General features: G+C 54.0%; 1 protein-coding gene across 3 annotated transcripts in view; it reads right to left on the reverse strand.

The window, feature by feature from the left end:
• NKAIN1 (sodium/potassium transporting ATPase interacting 1) overlaps positions 1 to 12,903 on the reverse strand; it is a 41,067-nt gene that overhangs the window by 7,846 nt on the left and 20,318 nt on the right. The window lies entirely within an intron of this gene.

Raw genomic sequence — 12,903 nt, forward strand, 5'->3', positions numbered from 1 at the left:
ATCTTTTGCAAAACTGGAGTGTGCCCTAGAGCTTGCCCAGTTGCTATACTTGTAAGACGGACAACACCAGGCGGAAGAGCCCCCGTGACCTGCTGGAGGAGGAGAGGAGAACCAAGCCCTCTCCCCACCGCCCATGACAGCCCGCCAGCCATGTGAGTGAGGCCATTCTAGACCATTCCAACGCTAGCCAACCTACCAACTGACCAGAAACACGTAGCCAGACCAGAAGAATCGTCCAGCTGACCTACAGAATCAAGAGCTAAATAAAATGATTATTTTAAATGGCTGCTCCAGGTGATGCCTGGGTGGCTCAGTTGGTGGAGTGCCTGCCCTCAGCTGTGGTCATGATCCCAGGGTCCTGGGATAGAGTTTCCCGTTGGGCTCCTTGTTCAGCAGGGAGCCTGCTTCTCCCTCTACCCACCACTCCTGCTTGTGCTCAGTCTCCCTCTCTGACAAATCAATAAATAAAATCTTAAAAACAAAACAAAACAAAAGCTCAAAATGACTGCTCCAGAATGATCTGTTACCAGCAAAAGTGAACTGATACAGGACTCAGTCAATCGACCCTTTCCAGGAGCCCCTGGTTCAGTGATTCAGCTGATTCATTAAGAACGAAGGTGCCAGTGACATCCATTGTTACGGACTGTCCAACACCTCTGCTCGTGCTGACAGAACCCATCTCTCTGTTTTGGAAACCACCTCCCAGTCCTTCAGTCCCTGTGGCTTGGGTGGGGCTGAGCCCACTTCTAATTTTAGCAGTGGGCTCACGACTCAATCCTGACCAGATAATCGACACACAGGGATCTGGTCAGAGCTGGGCGCTCACCCTGTGGCCAGCTCCCGAGAGTTACCCCGGAGAGCTGCCGGAGCAGCCGGGAGAGAGATGCTGTCTGCCGGTGTATCTGAATGGGTGCAGTGTCACTCGCTGCTGCTGGTGGCCATCTTTGCCATCTCAAAGGGACAGAGAGGGAGGAAGAGTGAACAATCAAGGGGAGTCTGCAGGCCATGTAGTTTTCGGTCTGAGGGTCTAGCCACGCTGAAAGTTAATTCTCCCTCCTTGTAGGTGTGATTTGTCACTTGCAACCCAAAGTCCTGATTTAAATGGAAGGGGAGAGAAGGGAATATGGCTGGGAAGGGACAGGGAAGATTCTGGTTGAGAAGATCCCAGAAGCCGTTTTCCTGGCAGGGAGGTGGGGAGCGGGAGGTGCTCGTGCTACCACACAGATGGCAAAGCTTGGGCAGAGACCCAGGAAGCTGCAGGCCCAGCGCTGGCACCCACCCACCTGGCGCCAGCCTGCCTCTTGTTGGTGACTCCTCCTGCAGGGCCTTACAGACTGCAAAGAGCTTTCCAAGTTCATCGCCCACTGGATGCTCCTTGGCAGAAAGGCGGAGCTGGGGATCATGATCTTGTTCTCAAGCAAGAGACCAGGAGGCTCAGAGAAGGGAAGTGACTTGCCCAAGGTCACACTGCAGGGAGGGGGCAGAGCTGGGCAGTCATTCACTTTTCTCTGCCACCTGTCCCACCTTGGCACCAACCCATCACCTTTCCCTGCTGGTACTGGCCTGGAAGTTAAGAGGTGTGGATTCTGGTTGAGAGTCTGACAGATTCCTGGGTGCCCTGGGGCAGGCCACCTTCCCCAGTGACCCTCAAGCTCCTTTTTCTGTACAGAAGAGACCACTGGACTACAGAACTCTAAGGGCCCTTCCTGCTTTGATTCCAGTGGTCTGCTGACCTTGGGGGAGAAACTCCCCAGGTTGTTCCTTGCTCCCACTTCTCCTGCCCCACTTCCACTCTTCTCCTTTTCACCCAGACTCTGCCAGGCCTTGGGGAGCCCCCTGGTGGCTTGGGGTCCACTTGATATTCTCAACTCAGCTGGCATCTGTTCCTGGCAAGGAGGCTGTCATCAGAGGACAGAGGAGGTGGCCGAGACAGACTTGCCCAGGCTCATGGTGAGGCTGGGGAGATGCTTTGCCTGGAAATGCCCTCCTAAAACATGGGGTCACCCTGCTGCACCCCTGGCCTTCTGCTCCAACCACTCTGGATTCCCAGGGATCTTACTAACATAACAAACAGGGGGACAGCTCCCACAAAAAGTTTTGGAGTCCCCAAAGCTCAGGTTCAAATGGCCACTCTGTGACTTAGTTCAAGTTACTTTCCCTCCCTGAGACTATTTTTTCAATGGTAATAGGGAAGGCAATCCTTCCCCCGAGAAGTCGTTGTGAGGATATGGAGACATCACACAGACTAACGGACGACTAGACTTCATAAATGGTGACTAATTAGGAGAAGACGCAACAGTGGTATCTTCTCAGATGGGCACCGCAGGCTTGCTGGGAGCTGCGGCTCTCCCCTATCCCCAGCCAGCTCCTGCCCCCTGAGCGGCTGAAACAACAGCTGAAGTCCTGCCTGCATTTCCCTTTTCCTCTATGCAAGTCCTCCTTGCACAATTCCCTCCTTTTCCAGGAAGACCTCCCTGATTGGCCAGAGGGATGACTCTTCCCCCTGAATACGGACCCCTGGCCATTCTGGTCTCTGTCAGCCGCCACTGTGGCCTCCCTCCACCCTCCCTCCAACCCTCCGAAGTGTGGCCCGCCCTCATCTGCCTCGGGGGTCACTGTCTACCTACTTGTTCATAGATCATGTGCTCTGCGTCAGGTCCCGTGCTGGCGCTGCATGCAGAGGGGAGTAAGCTCTGGTGCCTGCCCCCCGGGAACTCAGTCTAGTTGGGGAGATGGGTGGGAAATGGACCGTCATCCATCAATGTAGTTGGCACGGCCACCCAGACCTGAATACTGCTGATCAGGACCTCAGCTGAGATCAAGAGTCAGCGGCTCAACTGACTACACCACTCGGGTGCCCCTAAGCTTTGTTTTAAATTATTTTTACATTTTAAATATATTTTTAAAAGAATTTATTTGTTTTTGGGACAGAGATGGAATGAGTGGTGGGGAGAGGGAGAGGGAGAAACAGACTCCCCACTGAGTAAGGAGCCCGATCCAGGACTCAATTTCAGGACCCTGGGATCATGACCTGAGCCAAAAGCAGACACTTAACCTACTGAGCCACCCAGGTATAAACTTAGTTTTTTTTTTTGTTTGTTTGTTTTTTTAAAGTAAACTCTATACCCAACGCAGGGCTCGAAATCACGACCCTGAGATCAAGTGCCCCACGCTCTACCAACTGAACTAGCCAGGTGCCCCTCCATATATATTTTTTAATTGAGATTCTGCATCTTATAAATAATCTCAATCCTAAAGTTATTATTTTTGATTAGAAAGCCAAGTCAGATATTCTAGAACTTCTGCTTGTGCAGCTGTGAGATGCGACTAATTACCAAATAAAGAACAAACAAATAAAAGGAACATCTTCCCCATCTGGTTGCACCAGCTTAGAACAATCATCTGAGGGCCGCAGTGATTTAAGACTTTGGGCTTTTTGTTTGTTTGTTTGTTTTTAACCTGGCCGGCCTGTAGGCCAAGCCCAGGACAGAAGCTCCTGTTGACAACTGATGCAGCCTCCTGTGGGATGGGGGTGGGGGAACAGTGCTGGCCAGCACCCCTGTCCAAGTGCTTTCTCTTTGCATGTTTTTCGTTGTTTGTTTGTTCGAAGGAGGCTCCACACCAGCCTGGAGCCCAGTGTGGGGCTTGAACTCAGGACCCTGAGATCAAGACCTGAGCTGAGCTGAGTCGGATGCTTAACCGACTGAGCCACCTAGGCACCCGTCGAGTTACTCCCTCTGCCCCGCAGAGCTTGGGGCAATCACTGAGGCCCCTGGGCCTGCCAGTGATCCCCCTGCCCCCCGCCAGGACCCCAGATAAGCAGGACAAGGACAAGTGCCCAGACCATCCTGAATGACAGATGAGAACAAGTCACCCAGATCCCGTGTGGCTTTGTCAGACCCACAGAGTAAGTCCCACATGCCTGCCCCTCAGCTCCCCACCCTCGTCTCCTCAAGGCCTTGCGCTGCTTCGCCTGAACCCCCACCCCGACCCCACCCCCTCATGAGCCCTTCCAAACCAGCCCCCGCCCCCCCCCATTTGCACCCACGGATGCTACTGTCTCTGTGCTCCTCTCACATCCCATATTCCTTGGGCCCAAAGGTGAGGGGGGATCCTCTGGGGTCCCTAAGTTGCTTACAGACCCAGAGAGCCCGTCATCCACCAGCCTCCAGGTCCTGCCCTTCCCCGGAAATGAGTTTCATCTCTGCAGCATCCTTTGACATCCAGGGGCCACCCTCTCGCCCTCCAGCCCCTCAGCCTCTCCGCTCTCAAACACCATCCCCGGGACCTTTCCCCTCACCGCTCCTCCACGGCCACCATGCGGACTACCCCGCCTCCGAAGTCACCAAGTCGACAGCCCCCGCTGGACGCCCCCAAGCTGGCTTCCCAACGGCCCTGACGGTGACGGGGACCAGCCGGGTCCAGCCCACTGAGTCCTCTGCCTCTTGCCTCCCACCCCTCGAGTTCCCCGCTCGCTGGGACTGCGGATGCCCCCTCACCTCCGCATCAGTTTCACCTGTAAGCCCGACTCGCAGACCCCACAGCCTTCTCACACCTGTCAGGAAAAGCCCGCACCTGCACAAACCCAGTTAACAGTGTTCCCCTGCTTGCAAAGTAGCGAAGTGCTGCTGGAGGGAGCCACTCCCTAGGCGGACAAGGAGCACCACAATGCCAGGTCCATCACCACAACTTCGAGAGGCCCTCCCCGCCACCCCACAACCCAACTAGGCTTCTCTGGGGAACTCACTTTGTCCACAGACCACTTCCGATTTCACTGTCCTCCGCCCTCCTGGGACCCCTCCAGCCTCCCTCTCAGGGGACCTGGCTTCTGGTCCCTGCCCAGCCCCCTGTCTACTCCCTCCTCTGACAGGGGCCTCCGCCTCTACTCTGGACCCCATCTCCTGTCTCCTCAGGTGCTCACCCCATCCTCGGAAACTTCTTGCCTGTAACTCAACCTCTCCCTCTGCCCAGGATGCTTCCCACCGGCTCCTAAGCACACTCAAGCCACTTCCATTAAAAAAGCAGAAGAGATGGGACGCCTGGGTGGCTCAGTTGGTTAAGTGGCTGCCTTCGGCTCAGGTCATGATCCCGGCGTCCTGGGATCGAGTCCTGCATCGGGCTCCTTGCTCGGCGGGGAGCCTGCTTCTTCCTCTGCCTCTGCCTGCCATTCTGTCTGCCTGTGCTCGCTCTCTCTCCCTCTCTCTCTCTGACAAATAAATAAAATCTTTAAAAAAAAAAAAAAAAAAAAGCAGAAGAGAGGGCGCCTGGGTGGCTCAGTGGCTTAAAACCGCTGCCTTTGGCTCAGGTCATGGTCTTGGGGTCCTGGGATCGAGTCCCGAATCGGGCTCTCTGCTCAGCGGGGAGCCTGCTTCCCTCTCTCTCTCTCTCTCTCTCTGTCTGCCTGCCTCTCCATCTACTTGTGATCTCTCTCTGTCAAATAAATAAATAAAATCTTTAAAAAAAGAAAAAAAGAAAAAAGCAGAAGAGAAAAGGCCCCCGCTCCTCCTCCAGCGAATGCCTCATCTATCTCAACGCTCTCACGTCCTCCACGCCCTCCCTCCCACCTGCTCCTCTGCCCACAGGCACGTGAGGATCTGGTTCAGGGGCTAGAAGCAGAACCACGGTTAGAATCCTCATGCCACGGGGCCAGTCGCTTCACGCTCCTGCACCTCAGTTTCCTCACCCGCAGAATGAGCATCATTCACGATACCTCCCTCATACGGTGATGGAGAGATTCCGTATCATTTGTTAATTCATATATATGTTTAAAGTACGCTCTAGGGCCACCTGGGTGTGTCAGTGGGTTAAAGCCTCTCCCTTGGGCTCAGGTCGTGATCTCAGGGTCCTGGGATTGAGCCCTGCATCGGGCTCTCTGCTCGGTGGGGAGCCTGCTTCCCTCTCTCTCTCTGCCTACTTGTGATCTCTGTCTGTCAAATAAATAAATTAAAAAAAAAAAAAAAGTAAGCTCTATGCCCAATGTGGGGCTAGAACTCATGACTCCAAGATCAAGAGTTGTATGTTCTACCAACTGAGCCAGCCAGGTGCCCCATTTTTTTTTTCCAGATAATATTTAAAATTATGTCCTGCGGCAGAACTCCCCGTCTCCCCTTGCTTTATTGTTTCCATGGCGCTTATCACAGATTACTGTACTACCCACTCCCTTTCCCTTTCCCGGTCTGACTCCTGCATTGGAAGGCACACTCCCCGGTGGGGATTTCTGCCAGAGGTGCTCACAGCTGCACTCCCGGCGGTGAGAGCCCAGCCACAGGTGCCAACGCAAAACTCGGTCTCCACCCTCCCACGCAGCCAGGACCCTAAGTGTCAGAACACCCCCAGGCCATTTCCCAGGCCCTCTTCATGCTCTCTCGTCCAAGCAATCAGGTGCCCACCCAACCTTCGGGCGCTACCTGTTCTCCCTTCAGCCTCTAGCCCCCCATCAGAAGGCTGGTTGTGAACTTGATACGCTCACACCTAGCCCGTTTCCGGTGTCTGGGACCCATGATGTGTCCAACTGCAAAAGCCAGAAAGCTCAACTTCAAGTGCTGTTCCCCCTCCTGCTCATCTGAATCCCTCTCACCTCTGGCCACTTTCTCCTGCTTCTGTCATCTCACGGGGCCATTACAACACTACCAGCCACCCTCCCTGCCCAGCCCGGCCCCAGCAAGCCTACCTGAAGCCTAACCCACTCCTCTCCTTTCCCCAGTGAAGCCACCCAGCGGCCCCTCCCCTGCCCTTAGCTCCCCACCCCCTCCCGATTATTTATTTATCAGGTAGCTGCCAGCCAAGGGGGATGTGGTTGCCATGGGAACCTTCAGCCCTGAGTCAGGGCTGCCTCTGTTCTCAGTAGGATACTCTAGCCTGTCTAGACGCCAACCCCAGGAGCCTAACACCAGGTGGGGGCAAGGGATGAGGGATGCAGATGGGCCCACCCTAGCCCCAGGAAGCTGGCTGGGGGAGAGGAGGTTGGGCTGTGGGCCACAGAACCCATCAGAAGCCTCTGGTGCCCAAGCCCTTGCCGGCCAATTCTGCAAGTCAACAACTTTCCTGGCCAAAATTCCAGCCATGTCACCGTGGGACTTAGGTACAGAAGTCAGGCCATCTGGGGGAATGACGAGGGAGGGTTCCCTGAAAACCATTTTCAAAGAATGGTTTGGTCCAGCCTGGTACTGTTATTGAGGTGGGAAGAGCTCCCCATTTGGGGTTCAGCCCCCCACTTGGGGTCCAGCCAACTTCAGTTCCATCCCCGGTCAGTCTCTGATTCACTATGAGGCCTTGGGCAAACCACTCCCCCTCTCTGAACCTGAACCTGGGAAAATGTCCTGAAGCACATGGCAAGTCAGACGGTGCATGGAAAGCTCTCAGCCCAGCGCCTGGCCCGCCCCGGGGGCTCTGTATATGGCAACGGCTTTTGCTGCATCCCCCAGCTCAAGCCCCCCTTCTCCCAGTGGATTTCTGAGGCAGCTGACAAAATTAAACTCGACTCAGCCCCTCATCCATGAAATGAGGGAGTGGGACTGAAGCCAAAGAGAAGGACCCCTGGAGAGCTACCAGTTCAACCCCCTCATTAGGGAGCGGAGCAAACTGACAGACAGCGGCGAGTGGTTTATGAGGAGTCTTCCCCTCTCCCTGAGCTCCGCACACATCTCTGGGGTCCATGAAGGGCAACGGCCTTTGAGCAGGAGCTGAAACAGTCCCAGAGACCAGGCAGTCTTTGGCAGGGGCAGGGAAAAACTGGCCCAGCAGTTCACTGAACAAGTATTTCCTGAGCATCTATTATGTGTCAGGCCCTGAGCAGAGTGTCTGGTGACGAACAGACTGGTGTGGCTCCCTCCTCAGGGAGCGCAAGTCTGGAGACAAACACACAGCCCTCCGGGAGCTAAGAAGGGGGGCTTCTCTGATAGGTTCCCCATCCACTGTGTGTGGTGGCCTGTGAGGACCCCTTCCTACCCTCAGCGCGCGCGTGTGCGCGCGCGCACACACACACACACACACACACACACTCTCTCTCTCTCTGTCTCTTCCAGGGCTCCTGCAAGCCTTCTGCCTCTCTCTGCCCCCACCTGAATCCTGCTGGAAAATGGACAAGGCTATCACTGTTAAGTGAAAACAAAAAGCAAAAAACAAAACAACAACAGGATTCCATTTATGTAAAGACAAAAACAAAAAAACACACAAAAAGCCCAAAAATAAAAATGAAAAAGACACGAAGCGTGCGTGTATAAACACAGAGTCAAGAGCCTGGGAAACATACCACGAAGCTTCCAAGAAGTCCCCTCTGGGGAGTGGGAATGGGGACATGGGAAAACTCATACTTTCACTTAGACATACTTCTGTATATTGGAATTTTTTTACAACAAAGATTTTTCAAAAACGTTAAGAAAGGTTTTTCAATGTTGATTCACATGAAAAAGCAGTAAAGATTCTCAGGGGATCTGAGGTCTCCTCTGATTTGAATGTGCTGCGGAGTCCTGCCAGGCCTCTCCCCCTAGGCCTCCCCCTAGTGTTCCCATCTGTACAATGGGGGCCTCGGTAGCTCCAAATCACTGTCTGGGACTAGCGGTGCTGCAGCCTGCCTATTGGAAGGGGACAACCCACTGGGGTCCTGTGACCCCCACTGAGGGCCTAATGGCCCCTTTTCCCCAGAAGCTGATTCTGCCAGCCCCTAGTGAGGTCTCTCCCTAGGTTCTGCCTGGATCATCATAGCCCTGCTTCCCCCTGCCTGACTACACGCGTATCTGTCATCCACCTCTCCTCAGGTCCAGCCGGACAAGGGGTAAGGGCTCCCTACAGCCCTGGTGTGGCTGCCTGGAACATGCCTGCAGGCGGCTCACAGTGGCCCCCCGAGGCTCCCACAGTCACTCAGACAGGAAGTGGCCGAGCTCAGGTTTAAGTCCTTGTCTCTACACTCACCTTTCTTCCCACCCACCACACCTCTCTCCAGAGACCGTCAGGGGCTCCCGAAGAGGCAGAGCTGGCTTCCATGAGTCACCCCTTCCTGGTTCCCATGGGCAGTGCTGACATACCAGGTAACATTTATTAATCTCCTATTAGTGCCAGACACTATGCTCAGTCCTTCACATCTGTTCATTCTACAAACAGCTCTCCAGAGCCTTCTGTGTGCTAAGAGAGAGAGAAGTCGGTGGTGAGTGTAGAGGACCCAGCTCCTGTCATCACGGGATGCCGGTCCTGCCTGTTCCCCGCTCAGGGAAGATACCAGAACATCTGCCACAGCCCAGAGAAGAGGGAAGTGGAAGAGGAGCAAGATGAGGGGGACGTTCCTTCCCATTAGAAAACAAAACAAAATAACCTCTCGTTGGGCTTCAGATTAGTAGAATTATTTATTGAGCACCTACTGTATATCACCTTTCAAACTCAGGTTTCTTAGTGCTACCCTCATCACTGGATGAGGAAACTGAGGCCCCGAGGAAGTAAAGGGGCTTGCCCAAGGACACACAGGAGAGCTGAGACTGCAGCCAAGTCCTCACTCCTCCCTACCACATGGCTCTCTGAGACCTGGCTACCAAGCCAGCTTGCTTGCCCGGGCAGTTGGGAATCTCAGCCCTTGTAGCTCTGTTCAAGCCTGTTCCCTCCTCATGACAGCTTCCCCAGCCCCCCAGCCCCCAGCCTGCCATCTGTTTGTCCTTATGCCCTCCTGCTGTGGCCCAGCCCTGTACCTCAGCTGGGCCAGGGGGAGCCAGGGAGCAGCTGGCCACTAGCTCGCGTGTAATTAGCCCTGGGAGACCAGCCTGGGGCTTAAGGAGGGCCCAGGACTGTCTCAGAGGGCTGGTCCAGGCCAGCCCCGGTCCCCACAGGAGGCAGCCTTTGGGGCTGGGCCTCTGTCTCCATGACAACCCCTCCCCTCCTCCCAGCCACTGCTGACCCTTCCCAGCTGGGGGACTCCTCAGACCCCTTCTGTGCTGATCCATCCCACTACACCATTAGAACAGGCCCCGTAGTGGTCCGATTAGCATACATCTACATTAATTTGCATAAACCCTGCCTAGAAGCCCAGGGTGATACCAAGGTCAGTCTGAAATCAAAGGGTCCCTCCAAGCCATCAGGCCTATCTCTTCATCCAGTCTGGTCCAAACCCACAGGTACCACGGTGGAGGCCCTGTGGGCGGGGCAGACAGGGGCCTTCAGCACAGGGAGTCCGACTCAGTCCCCTCCTCCATGGAACGGGGATGCGCACTTCACAGCAGTGTTGAGACCACTGAAGGCTCTTCCAGATTCATTTCAAGCCCTGGCCCTGTCTCACCCCCTCCGACCTTTCATCTCCACTTCTTGGAGCTCCCTGCTTTCCGCCCGTGGGCCAGGCCTCCCTTATAGGCCCAGAGAAGTCCACAGGAGCCCAGAAGAGTCGCCCCTTGGATCTGGGGCTACTGGGCCCCCTGCTTCCCAACAGGCTGTCCTGCCCGAATTTCTGGATCTGGCAGGAAGTGGATTAGAAGCTGGTGGCTACCAGCTCTGGCCGTTCACCAAAATGCCAGTGGATTTGGTCCCATGCTGGTTCACAGCCAGGGAGCAGAGGATGGCTGACATGGCTCTGACCACCCCACCCAAATACCACCCGCTCTAGTGCATTTTTGGGAAAACCACCAGAGGCAGTTTAATGCAGTGGGCAGACGGCGCGCCTGGGTTTATCTTCAATCTATGAGCCTCAGTCTCCCCATCTGTAAAATGCAGATAACAGTTCCCACACTTTCTGGAAATACTGTGGAAATTCAAGGAGACGACACTTGTCAAGTGCCTGACATGCTAAGTGTTCCACAGATGGTAACTATTACTACTTCAATGAGGACAGGGAGGAGAAAATAAGCCGAGGCCACCTAGAGGGTCCATGAAGGGTTTGCGGAAGTGATATTTAGCTTTGGCCTTGAACTGGCTACAATAAGGACACACGACTCGCTCGGGTTGTCCCTCAGGAGGGTCCGCAGCAAATGATGGTGCCTCCACATCTCAGGACACGACGCAGCTGCTCCAATGTGGTGGCGAGGGGCAAAAGAGTGCCAAGAGGTTTGGTGGGAAAAGGCAGGCTGCGGGGGCCCCTTGATGTAGGATCCTATTTTTTTGCAGAGGGAAAATAAACGGTCCTCGGACTCTGGAGAGTAGGATTCTTGCAGCAGTGGGGGAGTCTCCGAGATTCAACCAGAGCTATTTCAGTTAAAGTTTTCACATTGAGCAGTAATACTTTTATAAGAAAAAAACAAAATAAAGAAGAAATTAAGAGGGGACAAATGAGCCCACAAATGAGCGTGGGCAAAACCCCTGAGGTGTGGACAGGGTGACAAACCATCTCGGTTTGCCTGAAACTGGGGGCTTTCTTGGGGTGCAGCCCTTTAAGGGATATAACCCAAAAGTTCTGGGCAAACTGGGACAAGTAGGACATCCCAGATGTCAGGGGTATGGACCGTCTGGGGGCTTAGGAGCGTGAGGGGTGAGGAGACCTAGGGCTTCATCCCACCAGCACCTAAGAGCCAAGGAAGGTTCCAGCAGAGGGACGAGGCAACAGGGTGCTTTGGGCATGGCACTCTCTGGTGAAGTGAGGATGGGCTGGAGGTGGGTGGTCATATGGGGCCTGACCTCCCAGGCTTTCCTGGGAAGACTAAGGACAGGGCCCAGAATCCCTCTACGTGCCCAGAGTCCTATTTTTCCAGGACTCTCCCTTTCTTGCTGATGCCCACACTACCTCCGCCTCCGTGCCCATGTCCAGCCTGTTGGGGTATCCTCAGTCCCATGCCCCCGATTCCGAGACCCCCCCAGCAGGCTCTGGAGTGGGCAGCAAAGGCCTGGGATGAAGGAGCCCCACTTCAGACAGGGATGGATGGGAAGGCAATCCAGGCAGAGAAAATCCAGCAACAAACAGGCTCTCCCAGAAGACGCTGGCTGCAGATCGATGGACTTTGGATAAATAAAAAGGTGATTAATCAGATTCCCCATTAAGTACAACAAACGACACCATATAATTAAGCCAAAAAACTCATGGTAGAGAGCACCTTAATGGGGTGGGCACTTGAGCAGGGAGAATTCAGGAGGCCTTGAGAATTGCAGGCATGTCTGTAAGGCTGGAGTTGGGGGGGAAAAGACCAGAAGGCTGACACACTCAGGAGTTAAATCTGCCCAGCATTCGGTGGGGTCAGAGCCCAGCAGCGATCTGCTCAAGCTCCAGAGTCGGGGGGGGGGGCGGGGAGGGTGGACCAGAGAGGGAATCCCAGCTCTCACTCACAAGCTGTAGGACCTGGGAAAGTCATTTCCTGGAACCTCAGTTTCCTCGTCTGGAAAATGGGAACACAACTACCACAAATACCCACCTCCTGGGCCCGTGTGAGGATTCAGGGATGTTAACAGGAGCACAGAACTTGTTGAGTCCCCACTTTCCCTCCCTGGATCTTCATTTCTCATTGGCAAATAGGGGATAATAATGTCTTATCTTATTCACAGAGAAATTGGAGGATCCATGAAGACCATAGCCTTGAAAGCAATTTATATACTATAATGTGCTTTTTAAACTGTAAAGTACTGTGCCCGTATCATCATTATTAGGATAATTAAGTCCTTGGTTTCCTACCAAGGTCAGATTCCTGCTGCTTGTTCCCTGAGCAGCTGTACAGTGCGGTGCTTAAAAGTGTGGCCTAGGAGCCAGACTTTCTGGGCGTGAATCCTACTTTTATATTTATTAGCTGTGTGACCTTCAGCAACTCACTTAACCTCTCTGTGCTTTAACTTCTCTATCTATAAGATGGGGATAATGATGATAGTACGTATTTCATGGGATTGTCAATAAGCCTTAAGTGAGGAATATGTGTAAAATGCTCAGAACACTGCCTGGCCCGTAGTCACGGGTAAAGACACTTTAGTCTCAATGAATTCCTCATAGTGATGACTCTGGATCTGGGTCCCCTA

The sequence above is a fragment of the Mustela lutreola genome, chromosome 10 (assembly GCF_030435805.1).
Source record: "Mustela lutreola isolate mMusLut2 chromosome 10, mMusLut2.pri, whole genome shotgun sequence".
Classification (NCBI taxonomy): domain Eukaryota; kingdom Metazoa; phylum Chordata; class Mammalia; order Carnivora; family Mustelidae; genus Mustela; species Mustela lutreola.